We start from the raw sequence: 7,955 nt of genomic DNA, 5'->3' as shown, positions 1-7,955 counted from the left end.
GATGTGGTAGGCTTCCTTGGACTGCCTTTTTATTTGTCTTCTCACATTTACATTTTATGGGGACCTCTGTTCTCCACAATATATGCAAGGACGGTATTTAATTTGAAGTACAGATGCAGAAAAATAGAGGCACCACCCATAAAGTGTATGTCCTTTCTCACTTTCCTGCAGTGCCGAAGCTGCCGGACTGTTCTTCCCAAGCTGTGGTGAGAGCCAGATGCCTTCTGGGTTTTTGTTCTCCGGCCTTTCTAGGCATGACCTGCCTCTAGGCAATGGAGGCAGACTGATGTGACAAAATTCACTCACAGTTTGTAAAAGCTGTGATCTAGACACATTTAGGGTACAAAAGAAATATTGTTCTGGTACTGTGCTGTAGATATTTTTTCCTCCTGGGTTTTTGGGGTTTTTTTATTTTGTTTGTTTGTTTGGGGTTTTTTTGTGTTTTTTTTAATTTCAGTGATGGTTCGCTGGGTACACACATATGTTTTCGGGAGGGGAGAAAGGGGAACATCTTCCTTTCCAGCCATGCTGAAATCCTTATGTGCTGGGGACAAGTGTTTGATAATTTGGATTTTGTGACTTACCGCTCATAAATACTCCTTTCTTGTAACAGGTTGCTGAATGCAATAAGGCCGGGATTGGTAAAAAAGATCAATAGACTACCGACCCCCATTGCAGGTTTGGTGAGTATATCAAATGGAGAAAAAAATAAAACAAAAACTTTCAGCGCTGCTTTTTGCATCTTGATTTTATGACTGTGTGATTTAGATAGCAATTATTTTTGTAATTTGAACTCTTCTAACTTACTAAACGCAGGCAGTCCCTCTGAAATCTGAAAAATATATATATTTTTTTACTTTTTTTTTTGAAAGAGGGCAATATTCAAGAGGCAGGGTATATTTTTAGAGGAAGAATATCTTCTTGGTTATAGATCATCTTCCAGCTGTGGTGCTAGCTTTAGAAAGACTGGAATGTACGTGTTAGAAGTTGTCACCACAAAAAGATAGCTTTTTGGAAAGAAAGGAAAATGTACTTGTGTATTTTGTCTCATTTTTCTCTTTCCCCAAAATACCACAGTCTGCAGATAACATTCACTGGGGGACACTCTAGGGAACTATTTCATGTTGACTTTAAGGGCAGAGTAAAAGTTGGCCATAATCTGTTATGAGGGAGGAAGACCACAGAGGTTGTGCTGACAGCCTGTGGGCTCTCAGGGGTGCTGGGTGCTCAGGAGGCCACCTTAAGGGCTGGCACAGTCCTGTGCCTGCCGTTGGAGAAGTTGGGGGTATGAATGGGTGTTGGATCCAATAGGATTAGCCACATAGGAATATGGCTATATTGATTTTATCTTGAGATGTGGCTGGGAATAAAAAGGCCCCTGAGCATATGGAAGGTGGCCATCCTCAATTTAGACTAATTATATACTTATATACGTGGTTCTTCTCTGTTCTGGCACTACTCATATTGTAGTTTAGTTGTGCAAGATTCAGCACGTATTACTTGTTGATAGCTGAGGTTAATGTTCCTTTATATTAACTGCATTAAGAAGTTTCAGTGTATTAGAAACCAGGTTACATTCATTTTTAAATTGGTTCTATAATGTAGTTACATAGCCCTTGAGGCTGTGTCCTTCAGCCTGTAGATTGATGGGCATATTTCTGCATGAATACTGCCTAGTTTTAGGATTTAATTTGTGATCCCCGTCACCCTTTTTCTAAAGTTTCGTTGTGTGCCTTTCTTTTGCCTCTAAAACCCACCTAGTTTTATTCCTACGCAGCCCTATTTGAAGGGAATATTTGATGTAAAGAGGTGCAAAAGATAAGTAGTGCAGTTTTCTTTTCCTTGGCTCACTTTCAGGAAAAACTCAATTTTTGTTATGACTGTTTTAAGAGGATGATATTGAATTACATTGTTTTTTTCTCATTCATATGTAAAATCCCAAAGGTAAGGTGGTTGTAGTAGGAAGGACATAGAAAAAGTCATTATGTCTGTGTGTTTTTCCTTGAGATAAATCTCTCTTGCAAGATGTGTTATCTTAAAAGCATTACCAAAAAAGCAGTTTTCAGGCTACTAATGGCACAGCAGATTTTTTTTTTGATGTTGGAAAGTGACTTCTTTTACCTCTGTACCTGTGTCCTCTACTTACCTTTAGTAATTACTTTTCTAAATATTTTTCCTAATAAATAATTAGGCTATTTAAAAAGTTCAGTGGCGCTTCTGGCTTCTTGAACATTACCAATGGGTGTGTTTATCTACTGTTCTGTGAATAAATTGCTCCAAACAAAGCAAGCCATCCAAATATCCCCTTGCTTTCAAGGGTGTCTACTTCCATACCTGTTGACTTCTGTTGCCATTTTTACTTCAAGTGATGAGTAAGTAGCTGTTTTAAGGATTATATGTGAATTTAAATGATCAAGTGTTCTAGTCTGTTACACGTATTTATTGTTTATTATTTTGAAGTACAGACAGCAGGTGTATGTTTGAGTTGTATCCTTTTCTTTTCTCTTACCTGTACCATGTCTGTGTGTCTAAAAAAAAAAAAAAAAATTTAAAATATTGGTACTATAGTCCAGAAACAGTTATACCTCCTAGTCAGTTGACCACATATAAGGCACATTCTTTTATTTATTGCTAATTTTTCTTTATTATCTTAGCTTTGGTTGGCTTGACATAGCATAGTTACTTCTTTCCAGCTATTTCACCTCAGTGAGTGTGATTTCCTCCAGTACCCATAGAAATACTGTGAAGGCTTCAGTTACTTTTCCGTCTTGTGTGAGAGACATGCTTTTGAACTCTTAGATACTGCTTCTGCTCAAAAAGTGTAACTTAATCATTCTAACAGAATTCATTAATTAATGTCTTCCCAATAGCTGGTAGAGTAAGTATTTAGGTCACTAGTAGAGACAATAGGTAGGTTTTCTTTTTTACAGAGTTGGAGCTAAAACTTATGAATAACTGAAGTACTTAAAGTGCCTTTTGTTTCATCTTTAACCCTCAGAGACACAAACAGTCATATATTATGTAGCTCTACAAAATGTCTACTTGAATCAAATTCTCCAGATGATACTCTATTTTTCTCGTTTGTTATTGTAAGGACAAATGAAAGAAGTATGCTTCATTGAAGGAAAGTAACAGTAAACTTGAAGCTGGTATTGGAGACATGCTGAGATGTTCATCTGGGAGTGTTATCAGGTGTAAAAATGTTCTTTATATTTCGTGTTTGAGTGACTTCTCATAACGCTGCGGTGAAGTATGATGTATAACTGGTCTAGTGTCAACAGACTGAATTCTTCAAACTTTTCCTGGTGTTTAAAGCTAGATGAATCTGCAGTTACTCTGAAATTCTTAACAGGGACTTCTTCATGCGGTTTAAGAGGGAATGGCTTATTTGCAGACCTCTTGTATACCAGAACGCAACTATGTAAGCAAAATTTATTTGCTATAGTGTTGTAGTGTTAAAGTAAGGACTCAAGGGTCTGTACACCACCATACTAAGCACAGGCCATATAAATACACAAAGATGATCTTTGTCTAGTTGCAAGCCTAAGTCAGGATGTTGATTGTATGCAGCTTTACATATAGAATTACGTATGTTCGGCTTGGCAGGCTTGTTTGTAATTTGCTTTGATCTCTAGAAGTGCAGATTGCTTCTGTTATCACAGCAGAAATGATACATTGCTTTAATGAAATAAAACATAGGGCCAACGCCTTGGTATTCAGACTTGCAGTGAGTATTAAATTGGATGACATGCTTTCTCATCCAGAAGGCTAATGCTCACACCAAAAAACAAATTCACAAAACATCCAAAGAACATATTAAACCTAGGTAGGAGTAACAGGCTTTGCGGAGCAAGCCGTGTTGCCAGAAAAAATTTGCTCATATGAGAAATTAATACTGAACACCTTTGTTTTAAGACTGTCAGCTTTCCAGAAGCATCATTTCATGTATTTAATTGTGCAAGGCTGGAAAATTATTTTGGCTGAGTTATTAATTAAAAGACCATCTGAAGCTGCAGAAGTTTTACAAAGATGGATTATTAGAGTACAATGAATATAATTAACATATAAGTGATTTTTTTCAGTGAGTTGCTGTTGGTTTCTTTCATTTTGCACAACTTTCATAGTGCGCACAAATAATTTCTGAGGTTTCTACTAATTGAAATTTTATACAACTATGCCTTATTACATATTTCATTCTGTAGAAATAAAAACTTCCCAGCATCATTGTAGATAAGCTTTGCTCTATAATGCTAACCACTGTACATTGACCATCTTTTTCTCTTCTAAAAATGTCTAAGTTTTTTGCTTCCTGTCCCTGAATAATGTCACTCTGAGAAAAGAAAAGGTCTCTGCCTTATCTTTTGTTTGACAGGGTTTAGGAGAGTTTATAGCATTACTTCAGTTCCTTGAACAATCCCCACAGGAGCTCAGACACTTACTTCAGAGGCTGTGTGAAAGAGTCTCACATATAATAGTAGGAAGTAGTCAAGACGAAGTTGGAGGGCTGAACTTTAGCTTGTATCTTGGCTCACGTTTCAGCACTGAATAAAAATCTGTTTACTGTGGCATCCAGTTTTCGGCTTGTGTACGGTCCTTATCTTTGTAACATTTGTATGATTTAGCAATGGAAAAAGTAGCTCTGAAAAACTCGCCTGGTTGCATGGTTATTGCACCAAGGTGAACAGGACTGTAACGTGCTGTTTAGAAAAGCTTGTTCCTTTGAAAACAAGGTATTTTTTTTTTGTGATTATTTTCCTAGGAAGTTTCTGTTGGCAAAGTGCTCTCTGGGAACTTGTGATGAACCTTATTAAGAACCTTAATAGCTACCTGTCTGCTGGTGCTGGTAATTTTGCTCTTATGTGGCACTGTTGCATAAATTCCAGGGGATTTTTGATGTCATGTGATGTCCCAAAGAAATTTCAGCATTGTATTAGCTTTCCGGAGTTTGTGCCTCTAATTTAGTTCAGCAAATGAGATCTTTTTTCTTCATGCAGGTGTGAACCTGAAAATAAAATTACAAGACACAAATAGTGTAGTGTGTTTCACAGAATTAAAAAGAGAGATACATGCAACTTTAACTGATGTGCATTATTTTTATCTCTCTTTCCACTCATACTTCAATGTTACTATATTTTTCTTTTTCTTAAAAAATTATCTTCTCATTCTTCCTTCTAATTTTTCACTCTCCCTTTAATTCTTTGTACCACTTTCTGGAAGGAGCCTGCTCCTATTGTAATACCTAGATTCATAATACATGATCATTTCTGTTTCCTGATTTTGTACGACATCCTGCTGCTGGACAAATTCATTTGCCAGCACAATTGTATCCATAAAAAAAGTCTTGCTGTGTAAGTTGTGGTACATGTGAAGTAAACAGAAGCAAAGTTTCCTAACTGTCTAGAAACAGTAAGTTCTTGGCGCTGACATCCCAAAAGCAGTTTTGTGAATGTTGATGGAAAGCAAAGTGTCAACATCATAGCTAAATGCTGTGCAAACCATTCTGCCATGGTTTCCATGGATCTTCCTTGCTAGACAGTAATTGACACTGTCAGATCTACACCTCCTGTGCCTGCCTTCAGTTCTGATACCTGAATATTTCACTAAAACAGTACTTGAGGTTTGGCCAGTGACTGGGAGCAGCACTGTGCACTTTGGCTCATGACATACTGTCATATATATTGAATCCCTTCACTAAAAACAATAATATCCTTAAAAAAAGAAAGGCTTATATTGTGTCCATGTATTTTTGTGGTGTTTGATTATTTTTTTTTTTAAACTCCCCAAACTTTGTAGACTCTGCCTTTGCATTCATTTTTCATTTTGATTTTCCTGCCTATTTGTTTTGGTGTCATCTGAGCCAGACAGAGCTACCTTATAAAATTCCTGTTTAATGAATTTAGCTGTATGCTGTACTCATAAACATTTCTAAGTTTCATGAAGAGTACAAAAATAAACTAACAGGTGTTTCTTAACCAAGCTCTTTGTAAACAGAGTCTGTGTGGAGCAATCTACAGTGATGCTGTAGTTAATTCCTTGCAGAAGAGGAAAACAGCCGCCAGTTCAAATTTGGCAGGAAGCATAAAGGAAGCAGTATTGATGGGGAAAAAAAAATGAGATGCAAACCAATAAAAACTAAAATATTGAAATTTAGCTGGGTTTTTTTTTAGACAGGCTTGAAGGGGTTTATTACTTCCAATTAACCATGCAAATGCTGTCCAGGAGGCATTGCTCTCTTCCCTTTTAGAGAAAAACTAGCAAGTCAAATGCAAAACAGAATGCTGGCATCTCATTCAGTATTTTATTGGTTGAAATGGATGTGCTTGCTCTGGTGTTGGGTTTGGCTCCAAAACTCTCATACTTTTGATGCTGGAAACTAATCAATCTGACAGTAGCATATGTGCTGGAGATGTATTTCGCTGCTACACTTGGGTTCAGCCTGTGTTGTCCAGGCTTCCAAATTTGAATTTTAACTTGATGTAAGAGAGGCTGAAATAATAGGAAATTAATAAAAGACATGAACTATCAAAAAAAACCCCAAAAGTAGGTAAATGACCCCACCTTGATTATTTGCTTGTGATAGTCTAGCCAGCTTCTAGTAGTCTTCATGTTCATCATCCCACTCTGGCTCATGAGTGGTCCCTTCTGTCCTCAGCTACCAGCTGGAGTGTTGTGTTTATGATGACTGGAGGTGAAACTTGAAGTGAGTGACACCTTGTTTACTTCTGCATTGGCTGTTACTGATCCCTCCCAGGTTTCTGTCTGCTTCTGTGCTGGTTTTGGCTGTGATAGAGTTAATTTTCTTCATAGTAGCTGGTATGGGGCTGTGTTTGGGATTTGTGCTGAAAACAGTGTTGATAATACAGGGATGTTTTCGTTACTGCTGAGCAGGGCTTACACAAGGTCGAGGCCTTTTCTGCTTCTCACCCCACCCCACAGTGAGGAGGCTGGGGATGGACAAGCAGCTGGGAGGGGACACGGCTGGGACAGCTGACCCCAACCGACCAAAGGGACATTCCATACCATATGATGTCATTCTCAACATACAAATCTGTGGGGAGAAGAAAGAAGGAGCGGCCATTTGGAGTTATGGCATTTTGTCTTCCCAAGTAACCGTTACATGTGGTGGAGCCCTGCTTTCCAGGAGGTGGATGAACACGTGCCTGCCCATGGGAAGTGGTGAATGAATTCCTTGGTTCGCTTTGCTTGCATGCGCAGCTTTTGCTTTACCTGTTAAACTGTCTTTATCAACCCACGAATTTTCTCACTTTTACTCTGGAGGGGAGTGAGCGAGCGGCTCTGTGGTGCTTTGTTGCCAGCTGGGGTTAAACCACAACAGCTTCTTCCACCGCTGGCCCCAGCCAGGGCTTCTGCAGACCAACCTCGCTGCTGGCCTTAAAGTTGCTGCTGCTTCTGGATGCTTCCTTGGCTGCAGTGCTTACAGTGCACTCAATAAACTAAGCTGTTTGTTGGCTGGGACTACTACTCGTCATGCTACGGATACGGTCCCTTTCTGCCAGTGTCGAGGAATTTGTCCCTTGTTACAAGCTGAAGTCTGTCACTGAACACCCAGAGCATCCTGAACAGATTCCTTGTTGAGTCAGAATAACACCAGCCAAGATAGGTAGAGGTGTGTAGGACACACGTGAAGGACAGCTGTAAACTGTAGCTGCTGTGTGCAGATGCGAACTTTGTTGTGTTGTTGAAACCCGTTCCCAAACTAGACTGGTTAGGATTCAAAGGTGCAGCAGTTTCACAGTTAGCTTAAGCTGTGCCCTGAGCCTGCTGAGCTCTGCTGCTGAGAATGTCATGACTTGATTTGGCTAAATGCTAATAATATGTGTAAGCTCTTTGTGGCAAGGATCATCTGCTAGTCTGTTTTTGTCTAACACCTCACCCCATGAGTTCTGCTCCATGGCCAGGACTCCTAGACAGTATGTTAATACAAATAATAAATA

General features: G+C 38.9%; 1 protein-coding gene across 1 annotated transcript in view; it reads left to right on the top strand.

Moving 5' to 3' along the window:
* Positions 1-619: 619 nt before the first annotated feature.
* The window catches only part of LIMCH1 (LIM and calponin homology domains 1), a gene marked incomplete at its 3' end in the record, with an annotated part of 93,226 nt that continues 85,890 nt past the window's right edge, over positions 620-7,955 (top strand). The window contains exon 1 of the mRNA XM_010284029.1: positions 620-683. The remainder of the gene's footprint in view (positions 684-7,955) is intronic.

The sequence above is a fragment of the Phaethon lepturus genome, unplaced genomic scaffold (assembly GCF_000687285.1).
Source record: "Phaethon lepturus isolate BGI_N335 unplaced genomic scaffold, ASM68728v1 scaffold9883, whole genome shotgun sequence".
NCBI classification, from domain to species: Eukaryota; Metazoa; Chordata; class Aves; order Phaethontiformes; family Phaethontidae; genus Phaethon; species Phaethon lepturus.
The sequence above is the reverse complement of the archived record's forward strand: the minus strand, read 5'-3'. Positions and strand labels throughout refer to the sequence as shown.